The 16085-nt window shown below is 40.2% G+C and overlaps 1 long non-coding RNA gene across 1 annotated transcript in view; it reads right to left on the reverse strand.

Annotated features, from left to right (window-relative positions):
- LOC110483259 (uncharacterized) overlaps positions 1-15462 on the reverse strand; it is a 28059-nt gene extending 12597 nt beyond the window's left edge. The window contains exons 1-2 of the long non-coding RNA XR_002467539.3: positions 15383-15462; positions 14186-14208 (exon numbers count right to left, since the gene is read on the reverse strand). This is a non-coding gene — a long non-coding RNA (uncharacterized LOC110483259). The remainder of the gene's footprint in view (positions 1-14185; positions 14209-15382) is intronic.
- Between the last annotated feature and the right edge of the window lie 623 nt (positions 15463-16085).

The raw sequence follows: 16085 nt of genomic DNA on the forward strand, positions 1-16085 counted from the left end.
GCAAGAACTTGGCAAGGAGTTGGCAAGGACTTGGCAAAGACCCAGCGTGGACCCAGCACAGAGCGGCCTACTGCAATTCCTGCTTCACTCTCCACCTTTAAGCCAAATGAACTGTTGGGGTGACTCTGGTGGTCTCTCACTGAAGACCCCTCATCTGCCTCACTACCACCATGACAGACGGAGATCAAGAACCCTCTCCCCAAGGACTGAGACTGAGACTCCTACCACAAACAGTGGGCGAAGGGAGAGAATGACCTGACCTGTTCTTCTCCAGTAACTTCAATGGAATACACTTGTTCCCCCACAGCAATTTCAATAGACTCTCATTGTTCTGCCTGCTCCCCCCCTTTTCCCTCTGTGGACTATAACTGGACCCCTGGGATAGGTAGAACTTTGGAGACTCTCCCCAACACAACAAGACGGATCCACATCGTCCGGACCAGTGAGGACTCCGCCTGTGTTGGTAGCTATTCCCATCCCCCCTTCTCTCTCTCTCTCTATCCTTTTATTTCTTTTCTGAACCCACTATCGCATTTATTGTTTTGGCCCTTAATAAAGGTGCATTTGTTGTGATTAAACTGCTGATTGTCTTTTGCACTTTGGGATCGGCTAACGAACCATCACGACACCCCGCTATAAGCGGATCGTGACATTAAAATTGGCGTCACGGACAGGATTTCTGTCTAGGCAGAAGGGTGCAGGTTCTGTGTAGTCTGTAACAGGGGAAGGACGTTTCTTGCCAGCCGCACCTAGCCTGCCAGTACAAAAGACTGAGCATGGTCTGGAGAGCAAGGGGTAAGATTCAGATTTCCCACAGACTGCACATTGCCTAGGTGAAAAAGCACCCACACTGTCTTCAGAAATTGCAAAAGATCTCTTAGTGCAAAAGGCGGGACACTGTTGTTTTAAATGTGTGTTTGGACTGTCTGGGAAGGAAGAGACAACTTGAAGAAACTAAGCAGAGCCTCCCAGGCAGATTTTGTCTCTTCACCCACCCAGGGAAGTGAAGGGCGACACAGCGAAGTCTGTGTGCTTTGAGTAACTTACACTGTTGTTTTATGTGTGTGTTTGGACTGTCTGGGAAGGAAGAGACAACTTGAAGAAACTAAGCAGAGCCTCCCAGGCAGATTTTGTCTCTTCACCCACCCAGGGAAGTGAAGGGCGACACAGCGAAGTCTGTGTGCTTTGAGTAACTTAAGTTTGTACCTCCCTGCTGTGGTTTTGGTCCCTTCACAAAATGAGTGATAACCTTAACGATAAGGGTAAAGTTGAATTTTATGCTTTACTAGCTAAATACAATGCCAAACCTTCTCCGGGAGGAGAAGAATTGGCACAAAGTAATTGGTTTAATTTGGATAATGTGGTTGATAGAATATGTTCTTTACAACATGGTACAAAATTCAAACTGGGCAGAAATAAATCTATCTTATGCTCAGTTTTGGGAGCTTGTCTTACGGCAGCTGTAGAAACTCGCTTCCAGCGAAGAGGTGAGCAAGAAACAATAATAGACTCCCTTCAAAATTTGGTTGAAATTTTACAAAAACAATTACATGAAGAAAGGAATGAAAAACATTCATTGAGAAATGAGAACTATGCATTAAGAGCTGCCTTAAAAGAGGAACACTTTAACAAATCATCTAATGCTGATTCCTCTATAAATCCTGAGGGAAAGGAAACTCCTCACATTAACCAAATTTATCCTCACAAAGAACTTGAGGCAGTAAATAATTGTGGGGAACATTGCTGCTCTCACTTAAGACCTTTAATTAAAACAGAATATAACTATCTCAGTGATGATGATCTTGACCCCCACATCACAACCAAACACATACCATACACCGACACTGAATTGGCTAAGCTTAAAAAAGAATATGGACGCCTCCCATACGAATCAGAAACAGAATATGTTTTCCGGGTGTCCCTCACTGGTGGTGATCAAATTAAACTAACTGAACAAGAAGCCAGTGGGTACTGGGGACATGGTGTCTTCTTAACAACAGGAGATAAACGTGACTCATGGTCCCTGACACAGCGCACGGCTTTTTGGGACGGGGGAACTAATCCCTTGGAAAGGGGAGATCCTATAGCTATAATTAGCACCCTCGACCAACTCCTAGAAAGTGTACACAAAGCCGCCTGTCTGCAAATGATTCATGAAAAGAAATTAATTCCTGGCTTTGAATCCCCAATGCAATTACCTGTGAAGCCTGAACTAATGACTCCTTTAATTCGTGGGCTTCCAGAAACACTCAAACCTACTGCCATAGCCTTACAGAAAACTATCATGACATTAAGCCCTACAGAAAAACTAGACAGATTTCTTGGTAACCCCACTAATCGCACTGGATCTACTGATCCTAGCTTTACTCCATCCTGCTCTCCATTCCAAGCTGTAAATTCACAAGCCAGTTCACCTGGCAGTAATCATAAAATTTGGACATGGGGTGAAGTTGCAGAGGATTTGATCAATTATTGTAGAAAATATGGACCTGTAAAAACCCCGGAAGAGAAACCAGAAAAATCAGAGAAAACAAAAGGGATTCGGTCTATTGGGACTCCTTACAGTAAAAATCCAGAAAAGGGAAAACAGAACCCTAGCCGCCAGCATTGGTGGTCACTGGGAGTCCAAAAGGGGGTCCCCAGAGAAGTGATGGATGGTCTGCCCCTTGATAAATTACAGAAAATAATAACTAATTGGTGCTATCGAAAATCAAATCCATCAGTTCAACCCAGTACACACCCTAGTGCACCCACTCTTCCTCATAACATGGGCAGTGAACCAACTCTCCCTCAGCCTCTCCTTCCTCTCCCGAACACGGGTAAGGAAACAACTTTCTCACTGTCCCTCCTGCAAAACAGGGGCAGTGGACAAAAACTAACCATATCACAGCTTTCCTCTCAGAACTCAGGCTGTGACCCAAAATTAACATTCTCCCAGTTTCTCTCTCAAAATCCAGGCAGTGAGTCATCTCTTTCTCAGCCTTTTCCTCAAAATCTGAGCAGAGATTCCTGTGGTTTCAGAGACGCTGAGAAAAGGTACGCTACCTGGGAGAAGGGATTGTTTGTGTGCAGCCTGGCTCTCATTGAAGTGGAAAGACTTGCACTACAACTACCAATTGTATTGAGAAGCCCTTTCAATGATATTAAGACAGTCACTACTGGGACCCTCCCTCCTGACGGGGTGGCCCAGAGGGCCTCGGTAAGAAAGTGGTATGCTCAGACTGAACATTACTGTCACTTCTTCTCAATAACAGATGGAGTTGTGAAAAATTTGGCAATACAAGAAACTGAGAGCTTGGATAGCAGCCAGGACACACCTGCCTCTGTAATCAAAATGGCCCCTCCTTTTTCCCCCAAACAATCGGCAAGTTCTTGGTTCACTGAACTAATTAATACTGAGGGAGAAAGCAGTGCTCGGGTTGGGGAGCTGATAGCTGTTTGGAGTGCTTTTCAACGTAAGGTACAGAACACCTCTCTTGTCTCTATCTACACTGACTCCTATGCTGTGCACCAAATGATCCTGATAATCCAGCACATTACCCTGGCCAACCTGTTCTGGTGGACATCCCTTACTACAGGGCTGGTACCCCTTGTGCTAAAACCCCCTTGGAATGAATGTGCATGGAAAGCCTCTGGTGCTCTAGGGAAAGAACATTGGATAAATACATGCTGGATAATTCCATCATTCTAACCTTTTCTGCTTCTCGCTGGCAGGAGTCTGTTGTGTTTACTTTTACAGAAGAACTCCGAGGGACATGAAGACCACCTAATCCATGATAAAACTGGTAATACTTTCCTGCATCCTACCACAACCCCAGAGCCAGAAATCAGCTGAGTGTTTGTGGCCTGAAATAATTGTGGTAGCATGCAGAAAAAGTGAAAAGATCTCTTTAAGCACAAAAAGGTTTGTACGCACCAAAGCGTACAGGATTGTTGGCACAATTCAACATTAACACAAACTGCAGAAGTAGTTTGTCTTTGGTTCAAAAATACTGAAGGACTTTCTTTTAAATTTATTCATACCACCACCACCACTCAAACCCAACCACCAGTTATGCTTACCCCGAAAATTTCTAAAGTTGGACCATATATAATTAGGGAAACTGGCCAACAACAGATATTGTTCAATCCGGCATGGTCTCTTAAACAAGTTAAATTGCTAATGCAAAGCAATGTCTCTGAAATTCAGCCAGCTTGTTCACCTTTCTTGCAAACTTCTTTCCACGGTTGGACGACCTGGTTGCGACAGTGGAACCCTTCTGAAACACGGATGCCAAGAGACATAACTGGTGTTGTGGGAACAGGATTGGGAATTCTAAATAGTATTAAGATTTCCAATCCTGGTGGAATTTGGTGAACTTTACTTATGATCCCACCACAAACTTAGCCACAGCTTTTGTGTTAACCATTCGCAATGCCTCGGTGCATTCAATATTCCCCATTATTGCATTAGGATTAAATCATGATGGAGCCACTCTCTATCCTTCCGAGCATAGAGAATGGGCCCGACAAATTGACGGTAAATGGCAAACTGTTAATTTAGAATCCTGTATTGTCCGAGAACAACAAGGGTTCATCTGTGAAGGCAATGCAATTATAGCTCAAGATATCTGTTTAGACACAGAACAAAATATCTGTCACTTTGAAATCCATCCTAACAAAACTTCTAAAACATTCCTTGTATATATAGGAAATGGATGTGCATGTTTTAGAACTGCTTGTAATACAGTGTATGTAGAAGACACAGTAGTAGATACTAAAAACCATTCAAATTTTTGTGCTTGTAATTTCACTAAAATTTCTGGATGTGATTTTTCGTTTGAAACTCCAGTTACTTCATATGAACTTTTAGAGTCCAATTACACGCTGATTCATAAGCTATTGCCTACCCCCATTGGAATGAATCTTACTCTGGTGAGGCAATTGTTGCTTCACCAGGATTTAATTGAAATCTTAGGAAAAATCAAGGAGAACGGACAGAAAACATTGGTAACTGTTCATCATGATGTACAAGAAATACATCGGGTTATAGAAAGGGTGAAAAGTGATGCTGAACACAGGTGGTGGGATACACTTTTTGGGTGGTCACCTACTGCTACAGGTATCCTGAACAAATTGTGTCATCCCATTGTTGTCCTTTTGATTTTAGTTTTGATTGGTTTTGCTTTATCAGCAATCTTGTTTGTCATAAATTGGAGAATGATAAAACGATTAACAAAATTGACAGCTATACTTAATGCACACCACCCGGCCAATGTGCTTTATACTGTAGACATCCCCAAGACTATAGACACAAAGCAATTATAAAATTAGAAGATGATTTGTTTTAGTCACTTAGAAAACCTAATTTGAATTTTTACATTGGTTTATTAGAAAAAATTGTTTATTATTAATTAATATTGATTATATTGCTTAATGTTGTTTCAATTTATACTAATTATTGTTTTAGTATTTTCCCTGTTCTCTTTTCCTCTCCTTTTCCTTTTTCCCTTCTCTGGGATATGCTGCCAACACTAGACGAGTTCTGAAGACTTCACAACAACACTAACATCTCTCGAGGACAATCGTCAGTCACGGGGTGGTGTAAGAGGCCATCTGAAGACCCTCACTCATTTGCCTGCCGATTGCCACGAACAGGATTTCCCTTCCCCCTCTGCAGTTCCGGCTTGGAGAAGGCAACAGTGCGGGTGTAGCCGCTGCACCGTTACGTGCTGTTCCCAACGAGGACTGGCAAGAACTTGGCAAGGAGTTGGCAAGGACTTGGCAAAGACCCAGCGTGGACCCAGCACAGAGCAGCCTACTGCAATTCCTGCTTCACTCTCCACCTTTAAGCCAAATGAACTGTTGGGGTGACTCTGGTGGTCTCTCACTGAAGACCCCTCATCTGCCTCACTACCACCATGACAGATGGAGATCAAGAACCCTCTCCCCAAGGACTGAGACTGAGACTCCTACCACAAACAGTGGGCGAAGGGAGAGAATGACCTGACCTGTTCTTCTCCAGTAACTTCAATGGAATACACTTGTTCCCCCACAGCAATTTCAATAGACTCTCATTGTTCTGCCTGCTCCCCCCCTTTTCCCTCTGTGGACTATAACTGGACCCCTGGGATAGGTAGAACTTTGGAGACTCTCCCCAACACAACAAGACGGATCCACATCGTCCGGACCAGTGAGGACTCCGCCTGTGTTGGTAGCTATTCCCATCCCCCCTTCTCTCTCTCTCTCTATCCTTTTATTTCTTTTCTGAACCCACTATCGCATTTATTGTTTTGGCCCTTAATAAAGGTGCATTTGTTGTGATTAAACTGCTGATTGTCTTTTGCACTTTGGGATCGGCTAACGAACCATCACGACACCCCGCTATAAGCGGATCGTGACAGCTGAGGGTACACTCAGCCCCTTTTTTAAGTCACTGCTGCAGAGTTTGTTTTACCTTGAGCTTGGCTATTAAGTTTGGTGATCTGGTCAGTGTCACTTTTCATGGATCACATCCAGAGGATACAAATCCTGGGTATAAATATAACCATGCACTATCTCTGCACCCCTGAGAAAATATTTCTTGTGTGAATTGCAAAAATTCTCCAACTAATCTATTCCCTAAATTCTCCAAATTCTCTGTGTTTGATGAGAATATGAAACCAAGATTTGGCAACTATGTTTGTGTTTGGCATAGTTCCAAATAATTCACTGATTTCACACAAATTTATAGTCTGGACTGGGGGGAAAAAGTCAGCATTTTCAAATCTGAGGTCCTGGTGATGAGTATTTAGCATGATATTAAACCCTTTGATGAAGCTAATGAAGTCTTAGATATGTTGAGTATTTCCTGTCCCCTGTGAAGGCTGCAAAGATTAAGACCAGGCTACTTACTAAGATACAGAAATATGAAGAAAACTGTCAGTCTGAGTAATTTTTTGTATATTTAAATAGAGCCATGATTAATATTAAAAGGATGTGATGTTCCCATGTTTAGCCCATTTTAGCTGAAGGCTGCCAAAAACAGCACTGAAAATGGGATGAACTTTTACACTGCACATTTCAATGGGACATGAGCTTCAAAGGCTGTTCAGGCATCTGAAAACCTAATGCAATTAGTTAATCAGATTATTGTTCCTTTGATTGTAAGCAAGAATATATTTATTTTTTCCCCTCCTTTATTAATTCTACATTTAGAGTTCTATATTTGAAGCACACAAAAAGGGGGAAATTAGTATCTGCAGCTCAGCTACGTCACAAATATTGCATGTTTTGCAAAGCATTTTTAATATGACATTTCTTTCAGTGCAATGAAAGGTGAATCTGTGGCATACTTAATTTCTTATTTTCTGCCTGTCACATTTTTGTCATTAAAACAGCTCACTGAGTATTTAACTAAATGGTAATGAAAAGTAAAGTGTCTGATTTCCTTCATGGTGTGTGTCTGGGAAAATGGCACTGTGCTTTACCCTACCTGAGCAATTGCCTGTTGTTCTAGTGGACAACCCATTTCAGAGAGGATTTTGCATAGTTCTTGTATTCCTGAGATAGTTTCTTAGAAATACTAGGCCACCAGAAATCATTATTTAATCTTACTATAAATTGTTATTACTGTTATTACTATTATTTACATGTAAGGTAAATATTGAATCTCTACTTTTGCAGACAGTGGTGACAAAAAATACTAAAAGAAAAGTCTTCAAAGAGAAGCAATTGCCATCTGGTAATTATTGTTACTCTCCTCTCACATACCACATATCCTCATAAGAATTTATCTTTTATTAGATTTTTCAAATTTAAACAAAAAATGTGCTTCCACTTCTGAACTTAACCCAGCTTCATGTTCTTCAGGTGAACATGTGAAGTTTTCTGTACTAACAAAGGGAAAATCTGTCATTAGCTTCATATCACATCATTAGAATCATGCATCATAAAATATTTAAGACTCATACTTGTGTTCATTTCTGTTGGAAAAACAAAATACATCTATAAAATTGGATGGATCTGCATGCTAATCACTATATAGGGTGATAAAAAAATAGATAAATGCTTTCAAAGCCAGCATGTTGACTGGCAACTTCCAGTATTTCTTCTGTGAAGAATTTGTAGTCAGTGTGATGTTAACTCAAAAGATCATGTGACATGTTAGAAAAAGTGCATTTAAAAATTCATATTTCCTGCAATTTATATGGCTATCAAATCTAGAATCTTTTGGTCTTGAAAATTAATTACCACATGAATAAGTCATTATAAAGATGAATAAGCTTGTAACCAATCACAGAAATGTCTTGCTAGTGAAATTCAGTTTTGAGGACCTCTTCACACATTGTCAGTGTTTTCATTTATACAAGCTGGATCACAAGAAATGATGAAAGAACAGTTTTCATCATTTCCGGGTGACTGCCAAGACTTCAAATCCAAATCCAAGTCTGTGAGAGTGAACAAAACTCTTCAGAAGCTAATGGAACTGAACCCAATTATGTCAGGCTGAATTTGATCCAGAGACCAAATTGTTAACTCTATGTAGAAGCAACTGTCCCTTCAGGTTAGGGAGAGCTGTACAAAACATTTATGACCGTAGGGGAAAGCAACAATCATCTCTAGAAGATTTAATCCTATCTTTGTCTTCTTTTAACAATTTTCTCCAAGTACTATAATAATGCACATGTGAATTCTTACTCTGTCTTCCCATCTTCCCACACATACCCCCAAGCCAAAGACTTGAAATATTTTCTATGTCATTGCAGTAATAACATTGCTTGATAATTTACAGAATATTTCTTTCAAGAAGAACAGCACTTTTTATTTAAGTATTTGCTATGTCTTGTGCTCTGCTATTGGCTAGGAAAATACTAACACATCTTTTGCAACACTGATTAACTTTCATGGGATTATTTTTGTGGAAGTTTTCCTACTGATAATTTACTAAAAAAACAGAATCCCATAAATTGATAAAATACAAAAACACAAAGTGCACTTTAATTTGCCATATTGGCATAATTGTAGATCAATTTTTTTCTTAATGATGAGTGATGCTCCTTAAGAGTACTGTAATGAAGATTAGCCAGAACTGGTTTTGTTTTTTGCTGCAAGACCTTCAAAGTTCAGATTTTTCAAACTGAAGAAGCATAAAAAAGCTGCAAAGGATATGAAATCTTGCTATCAGCAGAAGAAGACATATATTTTGTAGAAACTCCTTTTACATTATTTTATGGCATTTCTAAGGGATCTTGAGTTTCCTTTATTCTGTTTTTTCACTCATCTATTTGCAAGCATTCAATTCAATTAAGGCCAAAAATTCATGGATAAATATTCCTCAGTTCTCTACCATAGGCATATTAATACCTTAGTCACTTTCTTAGAGCAGAACCACCCAGTTTGGCCTCCATTAAAATACAGACTAAGAAGAAATTCTCCTTTGCTGTGAAAATAGTTTAGTTCAGGTACTTGTCATAAATAGTATCAGCTTTTTTTCTAATGAAAAAGGTGTTCACATTGTCTCTCATATGTCCTCTTATTAAATCAACATATATTTTAGAATATTTGAATAAATAGTGAAGATAATTTATTCTTAACAGCAGTGTTGGTGACCTTTCTCTTCTGCCATGCAGAACAAAACAATCAAACAAGAGAAAATCCAAAGGGAAGTCAACAGAAAAAGTGTGCCTAGCTCTTTTTCCATTAACAATCTGTCTTAGGCTTCAGCTTTCCTGTCCACAGAACAATTGTGACTAACATGCTCTCCTCCCACCATGGTGTTACATGGTGTCAGCAAGGCAACAGCAGCAATTAATGCTAATTGGAATCCTTGCATTTAAAGGAAATCAGTTATGTGTCAGAGCAAGGACACATTTTGGCACGGGGAATGGTAGAACCTAAAAGTACATGCACACATAGTTATGCTGGCAATGGACTGCCCAGATACATTTGTACCAGGATATTTCCCTGGCAACAACCTAGATCTGATTATCTGAACTAATCATTACATTATTTTTATTAGAGATGTCAAATTTGCCATATTTAGTTTACAGATGAAGAGACTGTAGAGATTCTCAACAGAATCTTGTAAAGATTCTAAATAAAGAATTTTCTTTTTCCCACCTCTCCCAACCTGTTTTAGGCCTTCATACTTCAAGTCAGCTCATCCGATGCCTTCTTGAGCACGAACACAAACTATGCAACTGGCTGAGGTTTTAAAATTACATATCCTCTCTTCAAGGATTCTCACCTATTTATTGACTAAGGCTGTTGGAGAAAGGCCAGTGTTCCACTTGAGAGAAGCTGTACCTTCAGCTCACTGGAGCAAGCAGAACCAAGCGGGCACTGAGCACCTCAGACCTGCTCTGAGGCTTTCCAGCACTTGCATTGTGCTCTTGAAGGGCAGACACAAAGATAGAAGCAAAAGCTCCTCATCTCATTAGAGAAAAAAAGGAACTAAAATTAATGAAAGGTGATGCTCATCCCTCCTCATCTCATTAGAGAAAAAAAGGAACTAAAATTAATGAAAGGTGATGCTCGTTCCTCTGGTTGATAGTGGGAGGGGTAGGATATGCAACCACTCATTTGGGGGGATTAATGCCCACCCATCCCTGCTCCAGTGTTACCCTGGTGCCTTGTCTGAAACCACTGAACTGGACCTCTCAGTACTCTTTTGAAAGAGAACTGCAGAGAAGGGTCATTAATCATTTTGCTCCCCAAGATACTTTGCCTCTGTCAAGAGCAGCTCCTCATTACTTGAAGGATGCTCATGGAATTAAGTGAAATTACCCAAGTCAAAATGAACAGTCTTATTATATAATAATGAATAATATCATCATACAGGAGAGGGGGTAATGGTTTTAAACTAAAGGAGAGCGTGTTTAGATTAAATATTAGGAAGAAATTCTCCACTGTGAGGGTGGTGAGGCACAAGAACAGAGAATCTGTGGCTGCCCCACCCATGGAAGTGTTCAAGGCCAGGTTGGATGGGGATTTGAGTAACCTGGTTTAGTGGAAGATGTCCCTGTCCACAGCAGTGGGGCTGGAATGAGGTGGTCTTTAAGGCACCTTCTAACCCAAGTGATCCTATAATTACATGATAACAAACTGGTTTGAAACATTAGTTTCATCCAAGCCTTCCTATTAATCCCTGTGTTTGAAAACACTTTGTATTTTTGAAAAGCACTAAAGTCTGGCAATATAAAGGAGTGGGTGGGTTTTCAGTCCCCCTCTACAAAAACCACACAATAAAGTGATATATTCAACACACTTATTCACATTAACAGGCACACTTGAAAGCACAGGAAAACCATTTGCCCAATAAACTACCTATAAACAGCTAAATCAGTCTGAGGAAAAGCTGTGTTTGGGCCTGCATGTAAGCATCTGTAAGTAATTTGCATTATTTTTCAAATTAATAAAATATATCTTGATTAATTAATGGGATTATATGTTTCATATGTCAAAATAAATATTGATATAGGAAATTATATCAATATATGTTAATGAAAATTGAAAAAAAAACCCACTTTATTATTATTTGAGTGGTTTTAAGTGCTGTTGAGTCATATGTGATACAGTTATTTGACCCACTGCTAAAGCAGTAGGGTTTTCATCATGACACTAAGAATTTCTTACTGGCAGCCCACAGCACTTTGCACCCACTCACCCTACCTCCTATCTTCGTCAGCTGAGACTAAAAATTTCACATGCATTAAATCTGAAGGCAGCTTATTAGGTTTAATTCATTGATCACTACAGAATTTAATTTGCTGGTTTTTATGGGAAAAAAGACTCAAAGCCTATACAAGTATAATAGCTATTTCCAACGTTTTGTAATGTTCCTGATCTATCTACAGATTTGAGAATTGGTTTGTCAAACTGCATGATTATCAGCTGAAATTTAAAAGAGTGGGAATTTCTAGGTCTTCAAGTCAAATAATAATGAATATTCATAATGCTCAGAAACTATTAGTCAAGTAGAAAAAAAATATTGTTAAGTCATCATAATATTTTTTTTAAAGTAGCTTTAAAAGAAAAAAAAATCTCTGGATGTTGGCCAGTCTGCCTTTGTGTGTTTATAACTGAATTATCAGGCCTCTCAAGCTAAATTGTCTCAATGAATGGATTTAGAAAGATCACCTCTCCTTTCTACACTGCTCTGGATAATAATGGTATTTATCTCTCCCAGAAAAGTATTTGAGGATCTGGTTAAGTATCCATTATCTGGCATCCATAGGCAGAGTAGAACTGTAAAACATTAATTGAAGCAAGCAATACTTACTACTTAACTATTTAAGGCATAGATTTACCTCTCAAGGTGTGAAATTTAGACACTGTTATTTGGAAACCCTGTATGTTTGCCAGCACAACCAGAAACTGAACATAATTACAAGAGGCTTGGGTGACTCACTAATAGTGCTTCACATTAAGTAAAGACAACAGCTGGCATTATCAGGGCTGCATTTGCATGTTCATTGTGTTTTGAGAGAAAATGGCCACAGCCATGGAGAACATGTCATCATCACCCTAGCTAAGTAATTAATTTCTCATTTAATATTACCACTGTTGTGAAAGCCCATCATGTGCTTGGATGTCCACAGAAGAGAGAAAGAGCAGCATTTAAAATGTTGTGGGTTTTTTTGGTTTGGGTTTTCCTTGCAAATCATTCAATTTGTAGATTAAAAGACTGGGCATGCAGTTAAATGACCAGTTTTCTGATTTACCTACCACCAACAGAAATGTCCTATTATTTTAAGAGAATGAATTTGGATGCTGTAGCATTTTCATTCATTTTTCTTCTTAAAGTAGCTGTCTGTCAGGGACCTAAAAATCTAGAGAAAAGCTTGATATCTCTAAACAATTCATCCTGGAATTTTGAAAGTAAAGGTAAGCTCCTCACAGACTAATGGAAAATAAAGCCATGGTTTAAAAACACAGTATAAACTTTAGCTAGCTTCTAACCAATGCCCAGATTCACAAAAGGATTTCAGCTTCCACACGGGCACTCAACACCTAAATCCTCAAGTGTTCTCCACAGAAATCTCCACTTAAACACTGGGCCTCCTTGGGTGATGACAAATAAAAAGCATGTCTGCTTATCCTCTGTGGATGTTGCAGCTTCCAGCTCTGCTTCCCCCCAGCCAGGGCCAGGCAGGGCTGGGAGTGCAGGCAGTGGTTTTGGCAGGGGTTTGGTGCTGGGCTAGCAGCCGGGAGCTCCCAGTGCTTCAGCAGCTGCAGTGAGAACACTGCGTGGAAGTGGAAGCTGTGCTTCAAAGAGGTGCCTGACACTTCAGATGCTCCCTGCTTTGTTTTCCAGGGCTGACACAATTGCAGGGCTACAATACCAAAATCGATGGTTTATCCATAAGCAAAGAAATAGTGCTTCTGTTAGTTCCTTCACTTTGTTTACTGACTTTCAGCAGGGGAGGAAGGAAGTAAAAGGAAGAAACATTTGCAAAACACTTTGCTCTTGCTGCAATTGATGGCACACCCCCTTTGACTGAAGGAGGAGTGAAATAAGATTAAGAAAGCTGAGATAATATGCAATCAGAAAAGACTGACAGGTGAAAATACAATCCCAGACACAGATGCCAGTTCAAGCTTTTTCCCTGGCATCACTTTTCTGTTAGAATGTATGGGGACATTGTACAAGATTAATAGCTCCTGGCAGTTATTCCAAAGTACTTACCAAGGGCCAGATTTCTGATCTCTGGTAGCACGAAATGATACTCAAACCAGTGCATTGTTTTTTAATATGCACTGAATAGTATTTTAATGTGTGTTTCAATATATATTTTATTGTTACAAGACTATTTAATTCTGTATGAAGGTAAAAAATCAAAGTTGAAGAGGGAGAAGATGGTAAGGTTATATATACTTTGAAGAAGAAAATGAGGAAAATGGAAATGGATGTTAGAGTGGGATAGGAGAATAAAAATGAAAATTAAATCAGTGCAGCTACATGACTCTTTAGGGGAATTCCTTTCTCATTTGCCACCTAACTTCAATGTTAACATTAGGATCTGCCATAACTGTTGCATGTAGTAATTAGACACATTTTTAAAATTTTAGGCAATACCTACAACTTCCTTCCTTCTCTTGTGAAATTTAGTTTTTGGCAATATTTTAAGAGTTGCAACTTCAGAGATGGCTAAAACTGAAGTATTTAGTTTAGGTTCTAAGAGACATGAGGAACAAGAAGGTTGTTTGCCAGACATGGAGATACCTGAGGATGTAGCTCTCTCCCCACTGTTTGGTCCAGGCAACAGGAAGGTGATGTTCAACAGAGAAACAAGCAAAGGAGATAACAAAGAGGAGAAGAAGATTTAAAACATCACAGTGGAAGTAAAACTAAGAAAGTCTTCCAAATCTTCTATAGCATTCTACCCATCCAATTTGACATGTCAGTTTCAACTTTTAAATACTTAGGACAAAAGTTTTTAGACATTTGTTATTTCATGCCTTTTTTTCTTTTGAAACCTGTACAAGAAATTTTCAGCCCACCTCTGTCATCAGCCAAGTAACACAGTCACAGCTAAGGCCATCTGAACAAAAAAACTAATCAGAGCTGGAGCTCCAGACTGTCTCTGCTAGAAGCAGCATTTTAAAAGAGTAAGAGAAGCTCAAGGAACTTGAAGCTGCCCAAGGCAGCTAATTTAATTTTTTTTTAATGTACTACTATTTATCTCCACACATGAAAACAGTCATTACTGATGATATCATGTACTGAGTTCTCTAAATGCACTATGCACAACAAACTGGTTTGGTTCTGATCATATAAAGTCTACTTTAGTACTTTTTCTGTTCATTTCAGTTATTTTAGTTCACATTAGGGCACCAGCCCTGTGTAAAGCATTATCATGACCAGCATATGGTTTTCCTGATCTAGATTTCAGTTGTTTTTATCTCTCCCCCTTTTAAAATGGTATTTACATAGCACTTAAATTAACCTCTGAACACTGCAGGTTTACCTCTTCTATTATGGATAATTTGTTATGATCAAAAAAGAAAGTTCCATTTCAGTTTTGGTGAAATAGTGGCATCATTTGCATCGTCCCTGAGCCATGTTGATGTTATTCTAACTGGAAGCTTCACCAGGAAGGTGGCTGCTGTGATTACATTTGAGCAGCTGTAAAAGGGATTTCCCAGAAAAAGGAATGGAAATGCTTTTATAGCCTTTTAGGTAATGTCAGAATTTTTTTTGTTTTGTTTTGTTAATATGGGCTTTTGTCAATCTCTAACAGCATGATCCAAATCCCATTTGAAGGCAATGGAAAGTCTCCCATTGAGTTTGATGGTCTTTGGATCAGTCCCTAAGTGCATCAAGACTTAATGAGATGTTAATGTGAATTTTATGCTTCTGTGTATAGGAATAGATTCTCCAACCTCTCTTTTCCCCCCTAATGCAAAAAGAGTGACCTACCTTTTTAAATTTTTAAATTTTCTTTTCCTGCTGTAATCGGTGCGCACGCAGGATTTATGCAGCTCATTGTGTTCCCTACCTCCTCCCCCTCCCGCCACCCTCTATCGCTGACAGGCTGCAAACTGCAGAGAGCATCACCCGCTCTCGGGGGCGGCTAAAGAAGTAAATCCCGGCCTCTCCTTTCGCCTCAGCATCGCCCTGAACACCCGGCTTGAGAAAAAGTCAAAATTAAGGGCGGCGGTGGGGGGTAGCGGGTGGGGGGAGTGAGTGACACACGACACGACGACGACACCATCAATAAAATAAAAGAAAATCAAGAAAAGGAGCACCCAAAAAGCACCAAACCCCGGGGGAATCGGGAAAGTCTAATCCTGGCTTCTTGCTCCACCTTGCGGGAGATGCGCGCGGGGCTGGAGCGACATCCCGGGCAGGGAGCGGCGGGACCCGCTGCCTCCTCCGGCGGCCTTTGGGTGCCCACAGAGCCCGAGGGAGGCAGCCGGGGGGTCGCACAGCGGGTCTCGGCTCACGCACAGCTATCTCCCTTAAGGGGAGGTTCCTTTTTTTTGGATGCCAAGAGGGAATGATGCTTGTTCTGCAGCTCTTCAGGGTTGTCGCGCGAGTTTGACTTCCCTGGGGACGCGGGGACCTTGCGGGCTCACAAGATTAACCCGTTCCTTTCAGTGGTCTGATGCACAAGCTTGCA

The sequence above is a fragment of the Lonchura striata genome, chromosome 2 (assembly GCF_046129695.1).
Source record: "Lonchura striata isolate bLonStr1 chromosome 2, bLonStr1.mat, whole genome shotgun sequence".
In the NCBI taxonomy this organism is placed as follows: Eukaryota; Metazoa; Chordata; class Aves; order Passeriformes; family Estrildidae; genus Lonchura; species Lonchura striata.